We start from the raw sequence: 18,944 nt of genomic DNA, 5'->3' as shown, positions 1-18,944 counted from the left end.
TTATAAGACTTTCTCTGTAATTCTAAAATGTTAATTTAAAATAGTATTTACTAGAATTCAGAGTAAAAGAATAATAATAAAGCAAACTTGACTGGTCTCCTGACTTTTGAGGGTAGGGTTATCATTGTCTCATAAAGGGATGCGATTATGCTTTATTATTGTAAACAGATTTATAGGTCCAGATTACATGTCAGTTCTCTAATTTAATTTTACTGAAGTTCAGTCTTTCAGTATAGTATTTTGGCCCTTCAAAATATGGTGTGGTGTGCCTTTTAAATTTTCACATTCTTCTTTACTCACTGCTATAATCTCTGGCTCATTATTCTCCAAACATGTCCTCTCCTTTCTTTTTAGCTCTACTCATGTTGATTCTTCTCTCCATTGAAATTATGTGTATTTTCCCAGGACTTTATTAAATTTTATCTTCTCAATGAAGACTTTCTTAATTCTTTCACCTGTTTTTTGAATTGTAATAATTCAACTTGAATTCATATAACAATTTTTATGTCAGTGTACCAATATTATTCTGGTGTATATATAACGGTAATATTATTCTGTGATTCTTATTCTATTTTGTCCTCCCATCTCCCACTCTCCATCTGCTATCTTACTCCATGCTCCCAGATTCTTAAAGCAGGAGATGAGAATAATAAATGAATCATATTTGTATTTGTGTAATAATAAAAATAATAATAACAGCAACAATAATGATGATATCTGAAAATTTTAAGTGTTTACTAGAGGTAGACACTGTTGTATGTGCTGTGGTATAATATTTCTTTAGCCATTACAGGTTACAATGGCATAAGCAATATTTTTATTCCATTTTATAGATGAACAAACTCAGACTAGAGAAGTTACTTGCCCCAAAGTCATACAGTGGTGGGGCCAGGAATTGACCACAAGCACTAGGATTCCAGAGCATGTATTCCAAATCACTACACAGTAATCTACTGTGTTGACAATAGTAGAAGCTCAGTAATTTTTTTAATTGAATTTACATTTTCAAAGAAATATACTTTTATATATCAAAGTTTGATGCATCATGGTTAGTCTATTTCACATATGTACTTTCTTCAAAAAGATGTATTTAAGAGGTTCACAGGATCTAATTTTTCATGAAATATGACTTTTATGAGATTGAACATATACACTCTATGTAATATAGAAGATTAGACAATATAATTTGAACAATAAGGAATTTAAATCAGTTGACTATCATATCACTTGAAGAAATGACTTTTCAAATCTAAGTTGATAACTTTTCCCATTATGAAGCATTATTCCATGTGGAAATTATCAGTGATGCATATTCTTACTACTTATTACTGGCTACTTTTCGGCTTATATTTTGCCAAGTAATATGAGGTTATCCTCTTGTCCATTTATTCAATTAGTAGTAGCTGTCTGGAGCACTGAGTTGAGAAGGGTTCTGAGTCTTTGCCCAGCTCCTCAAGAAGGAGTGCTGTGATCAATTAGGAATATCTGATATAAACATGTAGCTAGGGCAGATAGCACAGTGCCTGCTACACTTGCCATTCCTGCTGTGGGCTATTGTCTTTTAGTGTTCTATAGATATATGTTGGAGTGTAAATGAATTTTGGTATTAAGTATTAATGTCTGGAATACAAAGAGTGATTTGTTCTCTGCTAGATATTTTAGAATAGGTCACTCCTTATATTACCTTATAATGTATGTAATGTGCAGATTTTTAGCATTATCTTTGTTAATGTTTCTGTCATCATGATATTATGACCTACATATTCCTATTCTACATTATATATCTTGGCACTATTTTCTTATACTTTTATTAGGTACGGCTATTGAAGAACTTTCAACTGCTCTTGGTGATGCCAAGGATACATTTTGCTAAAATAGTAATTATGCTTCTGGACCCTTGCCTGGTAAAATGGAAAACATATAAAACATGTGGTAAGTTTATTAAATTAATATCCAGCCTTTTCCTTGGTTTTTCCTTTTGTATCTACAGAATAGGGTAGTGAATAAAGGTATTGGATAAAATGCTGACATTCTGTTTGTCCATAATCTTACCTGCTTTTTCCTGGCTCCCTTCAGGTAATACATCTGCATCTTCATGGTCTTTCCTACGTTAAATCTAATAGTAATTACTCCTAAAGTCATTTTACACTTACAGGCTTTGCTTTTTGTTAAGGATGTTGTCCATGTTTTGTCTTATTTAAATTTCATTACAATTCAACCTGAATATAAAAATAAATGATTACCTCAATTTTTTGGAAGTAGCATATACATTGTTTATGCTTGTTAAAGGCTAAATTATGTTTTATTTTCAAATTATACAGCTAATTTGGATTTCGTTGGAGATATTACAAACCTAAAATTTGCTACAAATCTCTCATTACATGTTTTTCTGCATGGAGATTTTCATCCACATCAGCTCATGTCTTTACCTACTATCAATCCCATTGACAGAGAGCTCCATAGGAATCTCTAACAAGTGAAAAACACCTTTAGAAAGATATGCCACTTTAGTTCTAAATGACTTTAAGAAACTAAGCTGCAACACTATTGCTCATGATATAGATTTTTTTTCACCTAGGGTAATAAAATTTTCCATAAGCGTTCTGTCACAGATAACTATAATTCTCATCCTACATTCCACTTCATATATAAAAAATTATGTATGTGAAATTCACTTTGTAATAAAGAAGTTATTCTCATTTTGAAATCAGGGTTCTTAGTTGCAAGCACTTGGACTCATTCTAGCTAGTTTAAACAGAAAAGGATTTATTTAAGGTTATTAGCAACCTCACAGGATCATTGGGAGAGCTGAAGTAACAGACTGAAAAGAACTTAACTGCTAAGGAAACCTCCTGGGATATTCCACAGGTCAAATGCCCCATGTTCTTTAACAGATACGTTATAAAGAGAAGAAAGGGATGAAGGAGGAACCTGTAGGTTAAAAGAGATTGAAAAGACACAGCACAATTTTAAAAAGGGTCAAGATTAAACTATGGTGTCTAGGGATGCATAATTTTAAAAGACAAACTGAGGCATATTAAAAATTTTAAGAATTTATTTGAGCAAAAATCAGTTCTCATCAGGCAGCACCAAACTGGAAGTAGTTAGCAGAGCTTCAACAACAGGAGCTCAGGGGAGAGATTTTATAGAGAAAATGTGAAAGCAAAGGAAGGAGATTATTGTTTGACTACAGCTTAAAGCCTGGCTGTTTGTGACTGGTTGTCCCTAGATTTCAATTTTGTAAACTTGGGCCATTTACAGGCTTACATTTTGGTTTGGTTACTTATGTAGGCCATGGCATTAGAATCACTTCAGTCTAATGGTTTCCTCATTTAATTAATGTAACAGTCCTTAGGTGATAAATCTGTAATGAAACAGAAGGAAGTGGTTGTTATATTCGTCAGGATAATAGTTATATCTGGGAGAGTGGGGGACTTACTGTGTTGGGTTACGTGAAAGGGCTTATGGGTGGCTTGCAAAATTCTCTTATGATCTGGGTAGTAGTTTAAGTGAGTTCACCTTAAAATAACTCAAGTTATTCATTTATTCTCTGTTTTTTCATATGTTTTATTTTAAAATAAAGAACTTGAAAATATAATTCAAAACAAGTAACATCAACAACACTCAGTAATATCACCTTCTTATAGGAGAGCATCTTTTTAAAAGATGCTGTTTGCATATCCCATGTTTTTACTGGATGAGTTATATTGGAGAACTTTTAAATTTGAGTCATACCTAAAAACTATTTTAACATTAATGTAGAATACCAATGTACTCATACTAATATAATGTAAATCTTTGCTTGGATAAAAAACAAATATTCTTATTCTAATCAAGGTGTGAAACATCAAATTTCAATGAATTGAAATTTTATATATGTAATGAATATGAATGACTCATAAAAATTAGTGATTTTAAAGATCAGGAAATCTTGGCTCAGATAAAGTGACCTGAATCCAAATGTTTGTTTCTTTGTACTTTTTAGGTGTGGCTAGATAACTCACATAATAATTGATTTAGTTCTAAAATAAACATTATAGTGAAAGTGTTTTTTCTGTCTGTCTCGCATGTCTTTCCTTTCTCCTCTGGTAATCACACTCTTTCCTTCAGGGGACTGGCCCTCTTCTACTCCTATTCTCTTGAGTTTGTGATGGCAGTACCCTCCCTACTGATCAAGGATCAGCCCAGCAATAAGCATGTGACCCAGAGTGGACCAGAGGCCTTTTCTTGTTGTTGTTCATTTCTTTAATTTTTAAAAATGAGTAAGCAGACAATCGTGTCCCCTTTGAATACCCAATAAAATTGTCTGGAATTTTATATATTGACTTTCAAAAGGAGGAGATCTCTCTCACTCTCTGCTCTGCAGTCATTTGATATCTGCTTAGGGAGGAGAGTTTGCTAACACTCTAAGAGAGGTGGTTCTGAAATCTGGAGAGATAGGGAAGCTGTAGGGTATAGTAACATCATTTGAGGTTCCATTTGCATATATATATGATGAATGATGCAAGATTTTCTGATGACAGAAGGTATTTACTTTGAAGTTAATTTTATTTCAAGTTTTTAGATTGGGAAATTAAGCATCTTTAACTATTAGAAAGGAAAAAAAAAATAGTCATTGTACCTGAGGAGCCCCATCTGCACATGGACCTGATTTAGAAAATGGTGAGATTCTGGACTTTGAGCTGATTCTGTGATGGGAAAGAATTTGGCGGACTCTAGGAGGGGATGAGTGTGTTTTGCATGTGACAGGGATGTGAATCAGTGGGGGCCAGAGGGCAAACCCTGGTAGGCAGCTTCTAAGATGGCTCCCACTGATCCCTGCCTCCTGGTACTCGTATGCTCATGGAACCCCTTCCTTTTGAGTGTAGGCTGGACCCAGTGACTCTTGTAAAGAATTGAATACGGAAAAAGTCATGGAATGTCACTTCCTAGGTTAGTTTACAATAGACTGTGACTTCTGTCTTGCTTACTCTCTCTTCAAAATTGTTTTCAAGTTTCCCAGATGGTAATAGTTTTGCTGTATATTGGTCTTATGCTGATATTTAGTGAAAGATGGAGTTTACCACTTGCTTTGGGCTGCATTCTCAAACAACCTGACTTGAGGAAGACTGGCCTCACGTGCCAGGCATGCTTAGGGTCACAACAGGCCTCATCTTACATGGGTCTTGAATTGTCTCTTGTGGACCACCTTAATCAGAAACATACAAGAAGGGGAACTCTGGAAATGTAATTCAGCCTAGCCAAGTTGACATATTACAAAGCCGCCAAAATTACTCAGGATACAGTTCATCTATGAGTGACAATAAATGCAAGATATTTTCTTTAATTTACCAATTTTGAAGGTAATGAATTATTTCCTTATCACCCCCTGAAATTAACTGTTTTTTATTTTAGAAGTTTTAGATTTATAGATAACTTGTGAAATTATTACAGAGTTCCCACATATCCACTCAATTTCTCTCATTAATATTTTACATCAGTATGGTATGTTTGGTATAATTAATGAATGAATATTGACATATTATTATTAAATAAAGTGCATACTTTATTCATATTTCTTTTTGTTTCTTTTTTGTTTGTTTCCTTTTCTTTCTTGTTTCATATCATTCAGGATACCACATTATGTTTACTTATAATATCTTCTTAGATTCCTCTTGGCTTTGGCAGTTTCTAAGATTTTAATAACTTTTAATGATTTTAATGACCTTGTTTTGAGAAGTACTAGCCAAATATTTTTTGAAATGCCCATTAGTTGGGATTTGAAAGATATTTTTCTTATGATTAGATTTGGGTTATATGTTTTTGGGAGCAAGATTACAGAGGTAAAGTGCCATTTTCATCAAATCATATTTGGGTACATATTATCTACATGACATACTAGCAACATGTCCATGGTCGATATGGACCTTGATATCTGGCTGGGGTAGTGTTAGTTGGGTTTCTCCATTATAAAGTTACTTTTTCCTCCTCTTTCTGTATTGTATTCCTTGGTAGGAAGTTACTGTGTGCAGTCCACACTTGAGAGGGGAGCTATGCTTCACCTCTTGGAGGATGGAGTATCTGTACAAATTATTTGCAATTCTGCATGGGTGATATGTTTATTCTTTCCCACTTATTTATTTACTCAATTATTTGCTTAGATCAGGTATGAAATAATGAATATTTATTTTATGCTTTGGTTATAGTGGGGTACTATTTTATTTTATGATTCAGATTGTTTCAGCTTTGGTCATTGAGAACTCAAGTTGACTCCTGTGTCCCTTTGACATAGCTGTGTGTGTATGTGTATGAGAGCACTTCCATACTTTCTGGCGCTACAAGAAGCTATAGGCTCATTTTGTATAGTTCTTACCCCAGCGTTAGAACCAGCCATGACCCCCAGGAGTCCTGGTTTTTTTTTTATTGGAGAATGATATTAGAAACCAATATCTGGAGCTAGGTGTACTATTGCAGCCGGGGTATCGTTACTTCTAAGCCCTCTCAGCTGATAAAGACATATATGTGTGTATACTAACATATATGTACATATATCTATAAGAGATTTCTTTGTATAATCGTCTATATTTATATTAAACTAAACACCAGTTCATGCTGATATCTCAGACTGTAATCATTACCACATGGCTATTCTAGACCCCTCCTCTTGCTTATCCTTAACCTACCACCCTAACAATGAGAAACCTGGTTTCTGCCGTTCGCCACACATTTACTTAATTGTTCTCTTCCAGTATGCGTGCATAGCAGTGTTAGTATTGTTATCCTGTCTCTCTTGGGATATCACCTTATCAACTGGAGCACGAATGCTTACAAACAATTTCCTTTGCCCCTAATTTTATAGACTCCACTCATTTTCAAAGTTACTTAGGTCAGCACCTTCCACCCAAGACACTTCGGTAAGTTGTTTCACATTTGTAGTATAGTTAGGTTCTTTTGTCAAGGTTCACTCTTTGTGTTGAATAGTTCAGAGGGGTTTAACAAATGTTTAGTGTCTTATATTCACCATTATGATACCATACAGAATAATTTCACCTATGTAACCTTCTTCACCTGCTTGTATCTCTGGAAACCACTGAAATGGCTATCATCTCTGTAGTTTTGTCTTTTCCAGGTTGTCATATAGATAGAACCATATGTATGTGGTCTTTTTGGACTGGACAGGAATATACATTTAAGGTTCATCCATGACTTTTAATGGCTTATTAGCTCATCTCTTTTTTATCACTAAATAATATTTCATTGTGTATATGTACCAGGACATTTTATATACGTTCACTTATTGAAAAACATCTTGGTTGCTTATAGTTTTTGGTGATTATGAATTAAACTGATATAAATATGTGCACATTTTTATGTGAATGTGTTTTCAAATCAGTTGGGTAAATACCTGGGAGTGTAATTGCTGGATTATGTGGTAATACTATGTTTAGCTTTATAAAAAATTAGCTATAATGGACACGTAACATTATATTTGTTCCAGGAGTAGCAGCATAATGATTTGATATCTGTGTATATTGTGAAATGATCACCACAATAAATGTGGTTAACATCTGTCACCATACTTAGTTAGAAATTTTTTTTCTTGTTATGAAAACTTTTAAGATCTATTCTCTTAGCAGCTTTCAAATGCACAGAAATACAGTACTATTAACCATAGTCATCATGCTGTACATTACATCCCCATGACTTACTTATTTTATAGTTGAAAGTTTGTACTTTTCAATGCCCTTCACCCATTTTTGCCCACCCTGTAGCTGTACCTCTTCTGGCAACCATCAGTCTGTTTTCTGTATCCATGAGCTCTTTTTTGTTTGTTTGTTTTAGATTCCACATGTAAGTGAGATTGTACAGTATTTGTCTTTCTCAGTTCAATTTATTTCCTTTAGCATAATGTTCTCAAGGTTCATCCATTTTGTCCCAAATGGCATGATTTCCTTCTTTTTCATGGCAGAATGAAACTACATATATATATATATACATGTATATATACATATATATATGTAGTTTTGTATCCATTCATCCATTAATGCACATTAGATTGCATCCATATCTTGACTGTTGTAAATAATGAGCAAAGTGATTTAGTTGTGTGTATATATATATATTCTTTTTTATATTCTTTTCCATTATAGTTTATCATAGGATTTTTTTTTATTTTATTTTTTTGGGGGTACATCAAGTTCAGTCATCTGTTTTTATACACATATCCCCGTATTCCCTCCCTTCCTTGATATCATAGGATATTGAACATAGTTCCCTGTGCTATTCAGTAGGTCCTTTTTGTTTATCCATTCTATTTCTAATAGTTTGCATCTGCTAACCCCAAACTCCCACTCCATCCCTCCTCCACCCCCCTAAACCATGACATTTTTAATGACAGTGTATACGGGGCATGATTTGAATAACTGATTTCCGAGACCATGGTAAAGTAAAATGGCATTTTTATATAAATTTTCCCAGATATTTTATAGCAGGGCATTCTGAGATGATTTCTACCTTTTTAGTGAATTCTATTGGAATTACTTTATTGGGAATTTTTATAAAATTTTATTTTTTCTAAGCAATTTTTATTAGGTAGCATTTCTTACTCTTAAGGTTTCACAAACATTTTAGATAAAAAATATGGAGCATAACATGTTGACATGAAAAAAGAAAAGGGCATTTCTAGTTTCCATTGTGTCAAGTGGGTGACCTTTTGAATCTGAACTAAAACAAATTGGCAATGACAGCTTTGAATTTTCACTGATCTCTCCTGAAAAACATTATTGCAAATTGTATCTTTGCAGAAGTGTTTTTTTTTAAAATAATGAATTATTCATGAAAAATCGTTTTATCTCATAGTACACCTGCTGAGAAGATTTTGCATTGCCTATTAAAGTGTATGCAAAAGCTGTGCAATTAAACCTTCAAAATCAGATTCATTTTGGTTTGCTAATGCCTTATAATGCATCGTAGGAGGGGTAGTGACAAACATGTATTTGTATTCATAGAATATTAAAAAAAATAATTAGTACTTGAAAAGATCATAGAAAAGATCAAAGAATGATTTGCTGTGGTGAGGGACACCTCTCTCTCTCTCTCTCTCTGTTTCTCTTTCTCTTTTTTTTTTAATGCTCTTGTCCATTGCATTTGTACTCAGTAATTTTTAGAATTAGTTCATACCTCTGCATATGAGTTTTACAGTGCTTCCGCTGATAATAGCCTACAGCAGCAATCACAGAAGACAGATTCTCACATTGTCTGTTCATGAGACGTCTGGCTCTAGTGGGTATCTCATTAGTTGATCAAAAAGGTAGAAGTGGGATCTCATGACCAGGAGCTTAAAAACTGAACAATTTTATTTTGAGGACTCCAGCGCCCTCAAAAGACCTTAGTTTAAAGATCTAAGCAGTTAAAATGCCGGTGAAGTTCTACTGTAAAATACATTTCTACAAAAAAATTCTCACTCATAAATATATTTCTATTTTACCATGGGTAATATGTTGATTCAGAACCTTACATGTTTCTTTTATCTATTGGGCTTGTGTAGCAAATCATTTCTCTGGTGCCTGTCCATATAATAGTTATGTTTTTATACGTGTGCTTCTGTTTTATTTGCATTATAGATATTCATTCACTTATTCCTTCTTTATTCATTTTTAATCATTCCTTCATTTATTCAAAAGTAATTATTGTGTATATATTATGTTTTAATTATTGTGCTAGGTTCTAGAGGGCAGAAATGAAAGTGGGTCCCTACCTTTAAGAAGTTCAAGGTTAGTGGAAGAGATAGACATGTATATTTACAGTTACATTGCAGTTGGATAAGTGCTATGATTGATTTGTGCCTGAAGTGCTTTGAGATCTTAAAAGTGAGGCTCCTAACATATGAGGAGAAGGCATCTAACACATGAGGAGAAGGCACCTAACACATGAGGAGAAGGCAAGGGAGTATGTGGCTCTCTGTATGAGAGTCTTTTCTTTTAGTGATTTTTTGAAATAAATAAATAAATTTATTTATTTATGTATTTTTTATTGGCTATGTTGGTTCTTTGTCGTTGCACATGGGCTTTCTCTAGTTGCGGTTAGCGGGGGCTACTCTTCGTTGCAGTGCGCAGGCTCCTCATTGTGGTGGCTTCTCTTATTGCAGAGCACGGGCTCTAGGCATGTGGGCTTCAGTAGCTGTGGTACATGGGTTCACTAATTGTGGCTCATGGGCTCTAGAGCACAGGCTCAATAGTTGTGGCGCATGGGCCTAGGCCTAGTTGCTCTGCGGCATGTGGTATCTTCCTGGGGCAGGGATTGAACTGGTGTCCCCTGCATTGGCAGACAGATTCTTAACCACTGCACCACCTAGGAAGTCCCTCTTTTACTGTTTTTATGCAAATTTTTAAACTTAACAATACACTATAGAAAAGGATGATTTCATCTTTATTTCTTAAGAATGCAATATTATAATGGTGATTAGTTTTACCAAACTTTAATTAACAATAAATTTAGAAATCTAGAAATAAAAACTAAAATTTCTTACTATAAAACTGAAAGAAAAATTAAAATATGTTTAGTTATATACATATATTAAACTTTTAGAGATATCAAATCAAAGTATTAGCATAAGAAATATAAAGTCCTAATATTTAAATAAAAGTTTATTTTACTATTTTTTATCACTTCTCATTAACTAGTACTTAGATATTTATTTTTCTGGGTGAACGTCTCTGACTATCCTGTCCCTTCCTCTCTTTTTTGATATCTGGGTCTACTGCCTTGTATTCTGTTGTAACACATCATCCATTGCTTTAGGCTTTCTTGGTCACTGCCCTTACTAGATTATGAGATCCTCAAAGGCAGCAATGTTGTCTTCTATCATCTCTATTTATCCAAAGCCTAATATTCTACTGGCATACCGTGAGTGCTCACTAAGTATTGGCCAAGTGAGTGAATAAATAAGTGAATGAGTGGATCTTCCTAAGAAGACTTGGTACATGTTCTCATTTCAATTCCTTTGGCAGAGATTCTTCAACAATCCTAGGAAGGCTATTTGGGATTATTGATCACATTTAGCTCTTCCTACCCCTCAGTTCCAGATGACTAGGAATTTTGATTCTGTTCGTAACTTTCTCAGTTGAGAGAGGGAATCAGATCAATTTGATTAAAGTTACATCTTTATAAAACAGGTAATATTACTGACCTGTTACATACCCATTATGGCAGGTTTTCTTTCACTTCCGAGGTTCACAAGAGGTTGTTAACATATGTATTATCAATTTATTTTAGATTGATATTATTGTCTAGTTCTTTGTAACTGAAGGCTTCAGTGTTGTAATTTAATATCAAGATTTGGGTACACAAGGCACATCAATAAATAATTGAGTTGTTAACTAAATTTAATAATGCTGTCTCTTGCCTTTTTTATATTATTACCACTCAGCTAGTTCAGGTCCTTGTTAACTCTCATTTCAGCAATCACAATAGCTTCCCCACTGAATCCACAGCCCCTTGTCTCTTACATAGGAAATCTGTTCTTCCTACTGACTGCAAAAGTGATCTGAGCATAGATAAGACACAGCAGTATACCCAGAATATCTCTGCTCAAAAACATACCGCTTCCAGATTCTTATAAAGTCAAGTCCACACTCCTTAGCTTGGTACAAAGAAAACCAGGTCTGGACTAGGATCCAAACCCAGCTTATCTGTATAGCCTCTTCTCCTATTGTATATTATAAAATCAGTCAAATTAGAATCTCTGAATTACTTAAACACGAGGAATACTTCACTCATGATATTCTTTTTATTTTAGCTTGGCAATTCCTTTTTTTCCACTGTCAAAATTCAAATCCCAGCTCAATGCCATAGTACCTGAAAAATGTTTTTTGGCTGATTGGCTGATTCATCTGTTAAGCTTCTCCTGTTCCTTCAGAAAATGTATTTTCTCCTCATAGGTATATTCGTGATGCTTGAATATCTGTGATAAGCTAACCATTCTATTACAATACAAATAATTATACACACTTAACTCTTAACCCAGGAAAAATTTTAGCACAGGCTTTAAGCTCCCTGGGAGCTGACCTCTGTCTTGATGACTTCTGGGTGCACAATGGTATTAAGAGAGGATATATATATATATAGCTCCTGGGGTGCAGGCAGAGCCTTTGGGTCTACCTTTCATGATATGAGATTTCAGTTTCAGAAAATATTGTTCTTGTTTGTTTTTCCATGAGTCTGGCTGAATCAGTCAATTCATAGGACCCAAACTCACCAGAGAAGGTTTTATAAGTTGTAGGGCTAACATTAATTTGTATGGTGATATACTTGTGTCCTATATCTGGGGTGTCACCTTCTAGATGGGAAGGAAATCGGAAAATGAGAAGGATGCTCTAAAATATAGGAGCAAAGAATTTGTGATGGCTTAGGGGGATATTTCATTCAGCCTATGGGAAAGCTTGAAGAAGTGATTTACTCTGGTATCGAATATAGCTATCTAGGGGCTGAACAGTTTTTCTTCCAGAAGCAAAATCCCTAGCATTATATGGACCATGGTAGACACAAACGTCTTCTTTGCTCATGCTGGTTTTTATCTAGATTCTACAGTTCTTTTATTTTAACAAGATAGCAATTATCTCAGACCCGTTATGATAAAATTGGTGGCTGCTTCATTCTCTCTTTGTATCAGGGAATTCACTCATATTGGAGTTGAGGGGCATATTTATTAGGGTGACTGACTCCTAGAGACAGACCAGACTTCTTGCTGGAGATCTGGAGTCCCTGTGGTCTCATTTGCAAACGTGTTCTCAGAAAATCAAAGTTTGTTACTTCTGGAAATGACTATATTCATCTATTTCATATTGGATCTTCTTTTGCATCTCAGAAGGTGATCCCTCTGTGAAGCTTTTAGACCATGGCTATCTTTCCATACCCTCGTGACTCATGGCCCATGACTTGTGTCTTCTACATGGTTATTTAAGAGTCATAAATATAATACTACTAGTTGATTTATATATATATTTTTTTCACTCAGACCCAAAGTATCAACACTTACCAGGCGAACTGCTGTTGACGAAAAATACTGCCGTCATTGTAGTAGTTGGTTTATATTTTGAAACAATGAAATAATTACATATAGGTAAAAATATAAAAACAAAATATGTACTTTTATTTAAACTCACTTTATATGATTTTTTCTTGAAGGAGAATGAACTCTGGGGTAGACCCAGGAATACATTTTAGCACATTCCTTTTTGCTATATGTGTTACAAAGTTATTTTTCAATTTAATATAAAATTCCTAATGGAAAGATTTCCTAAACTTTCCCTTACTGAATCAGTATAAATTTTTTTATGCTTATTTGCAACACCCATATTGTATGTACTTATTATAGTCTCTTGAGCTTTTTGAAACTCTGTTAGAGGATTTTTGAAGTTGAAGTAGAAGAAAGCCTTTTTTTCTTGTAACTTTAAAAGGATATAAATATTGCTGATTTGCTTGAAACTAGTTAACATGTAATAACTAGGAGTTTGTTTTTACTTATAGCTTGATCAGGAATATCAGTAGTAACACAGAATAAAATGGAAAAAACCCCTTGAGGCATTTAATAATGTATCTGCATTATAAAGCACAGCCTAATGAAAGAAAAACAAATAAACAAACTTACATTCCCGGCTGTTAAAACCTCAAGTTTATTTACATATAATGAAACAAAAACATCCTGTCTTACTTGACACATGTCACAGCTGTATGTTGATTCATTTGGAATGGACAACATTTCTGAGGCTTAGCCTCCTGATAGAGAATGCCCTTCTTCTGCCCTTAATGAGAAACCACAGGATGCAATTCTAAAGGCCTCAGAATTGTCATGACAGGGCATGGAACAACAGATGGTCCCTTAGGCAGACTAATCCTATGTTATTTAATACCAAAAGCAAAACTGTCAACTGTTTTAGGGAAAACATAGAGCCCGGAACCAAAAAATTGATGAGTAAACATGAAAGAAATTGATTTCGAAATATTTAGTTTGAAATGTATTTTAATTTTTCAGTCTAAACACACATTGTTACTGATTTGGAATCCTAAACCACTGTTTGGATTTTAAGAATAAGTTCTTTGGAAATTCCTGGGAAGGAAACTCTCTCAGGAGACCTTTTACTAACAATTTTTAAGTGAACCAAAAGAATTATAATAGATTAGTTTGGGTTATTGTTTGAGTATTAGTGTATGTGAGCAACAGGTCAAAAGAAGCAACCTCTTCAGAAATTTAATAAATGCATTTGGAACCCATGGCTTTTTCACAGTGATTGACATATATAGCTATATATATATATATATAGTAGGTTCGTCCTGGACCTTCTTTAAGGGAGTTTAACTGCTTATTTAAAAGGGGAATCTCATTATACTCATAACGTTATGGTGAGATTCCACTATGAAATACATTTGTTCTTTACAAACAGAAGTTCTGCTTTTCACTAAGATTTCTTTTTTAGTGTAAAAGTACTCACAAAATTTAAAATAAAAGGAATACATGTTCCTTATAGAAAATAACAAGTGCTGTTTATATCTTCCAATATCTTCCAGTCCTACTCCCTAGAAATCATTACTTTTGCCAGTAAGATGAATAGAGGGAGATCTATATAGTTTGGGGGTCATCAGCATTTATGTATCAGGTGAAACCAGGTGTGTGATTGAAATCAACTGTATGGAGTATCTAGCATAGGAAGAATATAAAGTCTTGAGCCAAAGGGATTAGACACTTACTGAGCTATAGGTGAAGGAGATGGAACCTAGAAACACTGCTGAAAAGTGGCCTGAAAGGAAGGCTGAAAAATCACTAAATAGTTGTATTCGTAAACATCAAGGATGAAGAGAGTTTCAAGCAGTAGTTACAGATAAGATGGAAGTGTCAAATTGTGTACAGACAAAAACGTTGCAATTTAACTTGGGAACTAGGAGGTCATTAGTGAGAAATGCTGTTGGATATGGATTGGAAGCAAATGGTCATGGGTTGAGAATGGAAAAAATAGAGAAAGCTACTAGTAGAATGATCTGAGAATCTTGACTATAGAAAGTAAGAGGAATGGAGGCAGCTAGAAGTCAAGGAAAAGTTTTGTAGGATGGTAGAGATTTGTGCATGAGGTAAAGAGAAGTAGAGGATGGAGGAGAGAGTATGAAACTAGTGAAGCACAATCTGAGAGGAGGAGGGTAAAGATTTATTTATTCTTGAGCAAAGAAGACTGGTTGAAATATACATAAAGACAAAAAGTACAGTCGACCGTCTGTATCTGTGGGTTCTGCATCCGTGGATACAGAGGGTTTGAGCAGTCACAGATTTTGGTATCCCCAATGGGTCCTGGAATCAGTACCCTTCCAATGCTGAAGGATGAATGCACAAGCAGAGGACGCTTTTGCTGCAGCGACTAAGAAAAATTCTTTTAAATGGTGAGGACCTTGCATTTCAAGACTTAAATACATTCCTAAATATTTTAATCTGAGGTACATGAGAGAGGTGTCTGACAGGGGACAGTTAAAAAAATGTGTTATCCCAGACTGGTGACCCAGATGACTTTGGAGACCCTGACTTTGTTGTGAAACAAGTCATTAGGGTTGTGTGATTTTGCCCTGTTATACCTAGGAGCCTGACTGTAGGAATTGAAACACAGATGTTTGAATTTACTCAGGCTTAGGGTGGAGCAGGATGTAGTAATGGCAAATGATGGATCATGGTCTATAGGCTGCTCTGGAAAGGAAATGAAAAAAAGTAGAGTGAGAGTGTGAAAAAAAAAAGAAAGAAAAGGAAGATTAAGGGACTAGAGGATTTTTATGATGTGGAAAGACACTTGTCATGAAAATAAGGTAATGAGATAGTAAAATAATGAGATATTTGGCCCAGAAAAACATAATTAAGTTTGTGATTCCAGAAGTGGGACCATTCTGGGTGTGAGTAACGTGGTGAGGGCTGCTGAAGTGGAATAATGTCAAAGTTCTATAAATTGGCATAAACTTTAATTTCTAATAGGAAAAGCCCATGAGGATTTAGAAGAGGATTTATTTGCAAAACTCTGTGCTATACATTGTCTTTTGTATTTCAAATTAGGGTATCCCCTTTAAAGGAAATGAGAATAAATTCATCTGTTGGTGATTGCTTAAAGGGAGGTACTTATTTACTATTGTATTTTGTGTTATTAGTGCCCAGTCCACAGGCTGCCAACAGAAGAAACAAACATTTGTTGAATAAATGAACAAATTAGTGAGTAAAATAAAGGCTAGAACTAAAACTGATTAATACTGATTCATGATCTAAGAATTCTCCCCTCTAAGGGGAGAATTCCTTTGGTTTGTTATTGTGGTTGGGAATTTAGAAGCCATTTGGAATTATAAAATATTATTTTGCATTTAAGCTGAAATTTTGTACAGTGTTAGACTTACTGAAACCAGTAATCCTTTATGTTAATCAGTTGTAAAAACCAAATTGCGTCTAATCCAGTATGTGTGCTTGAGTTATATAGAGTAGTCATCTAAAATACACAGATGTGTCATATAAGTGTCCCATCCCACTCCAAAGAAATAAACACTCTCATAATGTTTGACATCACTGCCTTGAATCCAAACAGAAGGGTTCAGGAGTATAGAGTAATTAGAACAGTATTTATAAAAGTTTGCAAATGTTGCACCCAATTGCTTATTTTACTTGAGACAGAATTTACAAATGCAGAATACAAATGAGATAGAAGAAATTTTACGGAAATTTTAGAATGTGCCAGAGCTTATATGGCCATAAAATGGGAAAGTCTTTAGAATACAGTTAGTAGAAATATATGGTTAACACCCCCCATTTTTTTCTTTCCTTCTTTTTAAAAAAATTATTATTTCCAAGATATATCATTAAACATTTTAGAACTCTGATGGAAAAATTCCAGGCTTGTAATACTAACATGAATAATTATATTTTTCTTTGATAGAAAGATAATACATGTTAACCTTTTCTAGATGTTTCTAAACATCTAGAGCTTTTGCTTCAGTAGTCTCTTTTGGTGTCCTTTGCTCCATCAGGCAAGTCAGGGTTTTCGTTTTCTTTTTCTTTTCTTTTCTTTCTTTTTTTAGAGTGAAGTCAGGGCTAAGATCTCCATTGAGGTTGGTGAGGAAAGAATTATTCAGTAGAAATTTTACACATATACACCTATGAGTAAATGTTGAATTAATAGAATTGCTGATTACATCTTAAATCATTCCTTAAAAAGTTAAAGAATCATTTAATGTAAACTTTTGTCCAGGAATCTTCAAGAATCATAACACTCACTTCTTTATGTTATTTAAATTAAAACTGAATTGACAGTAATTTTCTACTGAGATTTTCAGCAAAACAGTTAATGTTCTGTCATCATCAAGATGATTTCCCATTTGCCCCAGCACATATCAGCTCTTGATAGTGTTTATAGAACATTTTGCCTAATGGGACAAAACACCATATCCAAATACTTTGAAGAATTCCTCCCATTTTTGGAGGATTGATCAGCTGGGCTAGCTTAATGATTGTTTATGGCGAGAAAATACAGGAATACTAGCAGTGCTTGCACAGTACACATTGAGTTCCTATTTTAATGTTTTATATTCCACCTGCTTCCGTAAAGGTTGGAAGCAAATTGCAAAATTTGAAGGAATGAACAATAGCACTCAGATATACAGTGACCAAGATTTTTATTATAAGATTAAAAAAACCCCCCCAAACCAAAACAAAACCTCCTTCAAATTTTTGGACAGTTTTCATAGATAAACTCCACAAAGCCATATATTTATTTATGTTTAAGGTTTTCTTTAAAAATATTAAGTACAAATCCAGTTATAACTTTTTAGAGTTAAAAATTCATCAATATTTTAAATTATGACATATATTTAAGCATTTAGAACATGTTTCTAGTATTTTTTGATAAAATGTAGTACTTTTGCTTACTAGTTTGGCACTACAATGCTTTTATCATTGATTTTTGAAAATAATAAGTAATGCTAATCATTCTCATAGTAATTTATAAGTAACTAAAGCTCTTATTTAAATTTCACAAATTTGGATTAAATGTAAAGTTTATTATTAAAATTAGGTTCAGAAATGATAAAATATGTCTCTTTCAATCAACATTTTGACTCTAAAATTGAGTATAAATAGATGATACACTAAAGCTGGAAAAGCCGGATTAATTCTTCAAAGATCTTTTTATTAAGGATTTGAATTTTCTTTGAAAATTACCTGGATTCAAATGCCTTTTCTGGATCTCCTTAACTCTATGACCCAGATTCTCTCATTTAAATTCTATGAATTAAATTCTCTAAGCATCAGTTTCTTTTGTAAAATGACTAGCAGTAGCTGTATCTTAGTGCTGTGAAGGTTAAATAAAGTAGAACTTTTTCAGTGATTGATGCACTGTTGGCCTTCAGGCAGTGTTAGTGTAGCTAGAGATTAAGGAACAGATTGATAGTGAGGGAAGGACCATAAGCCATCATTCTCTGCTTTTTGCATACCATGCCACAAAGACAATAGGATCCTAGACTTGGGCTTTCTGGACATTTGACTAGGGCCTCACACTGTGCCTTCCAACTAACTTCCAATTGCTAGTGACTGTGTTTCTGTGCCTGAGAGTTTTTTTCCACATGGGTAAAACTACTCTACATCTAAAGCTGGCCAGAAGTTCAGGGTAATTAACACCTCTGGGTACAGCACTTAGGCACTGCCAATGGGAGTTAGTGTACCTCAGCTTGCTCACTCTAATACCCTAAGCTCTAGTTCCCCACGGCATTATCTGGCTCTGTGATATAAACTTTACTGGCTGTTTTTCTTCCCTTGACTCACTTCCCTACTCTGTGTTAGTAATTCCTACACTTCTCAAATGAACCATCTGCACACAAATCCTTATCTCAGGGTGTGCATAAGAGGATATCCAAACTAAGAGCAAATTAATGTAAAATTGGACAATCACTTCTGCCATTCA

The 18,944-nt window shown here is 34.2% G+C and overlaps 1 long non-coding RNA gene and 1 other non-coding gene across 2 annotated transcripts in view; one reads left to right on the top strand and one right to left on the bottom strand.

Moving 5' to 3' along the window:
- Positions 1–2,100, top strand: part of LOC130855263 (uncharacterized) — a 111,559-nt gene extending 109,459 nt beyond the window's left edge. The window contains exon 3 of the long non-coding RNA XR_009054277.1: positions 1,815–2,100. This is a non-coding gene — a long non-coding RNA (uncharacterized LOC130855263). The remainder of the gene's footprint in view (positions 1–1,814) is intronic.
- A 10,886-nt stretch (positions 2,101–12,986) lies between these two features.
- Positions 12,987–13,057, bottom strand: LOC130843117 (small nucleolar RNA SNORD56). Its single transcript, XR_009050728.1, has one exon. It is a non-coding gene; the product is annotated as a small nucleolar RNA SNORD56 (small nucleolar RNA).
- Positions 13,058–18,944: the final 5,887 nt, after the last annotated feature.

This window comes from Hippopotamus amphibius, chromosome 1, assembly GCF_030028045.1.
Source record: "Hippopotamus amphibius kiboko isolate mHipAmp2 chromosome 1, mHipAmp2.hap2, whole genome shotgun sequence".
NCBI lineage: Eukaryota > Metazoa > Chordata > Mammalia > Artiodactyla > Hippopotamidae > Hippopotamus > Hippopotamus amphibius.
The sequence above is the reverse complement of the archived record's forward strand: the minus strand, read 5'-3'. Positions and strand labels throughout refer to the sequence as shown.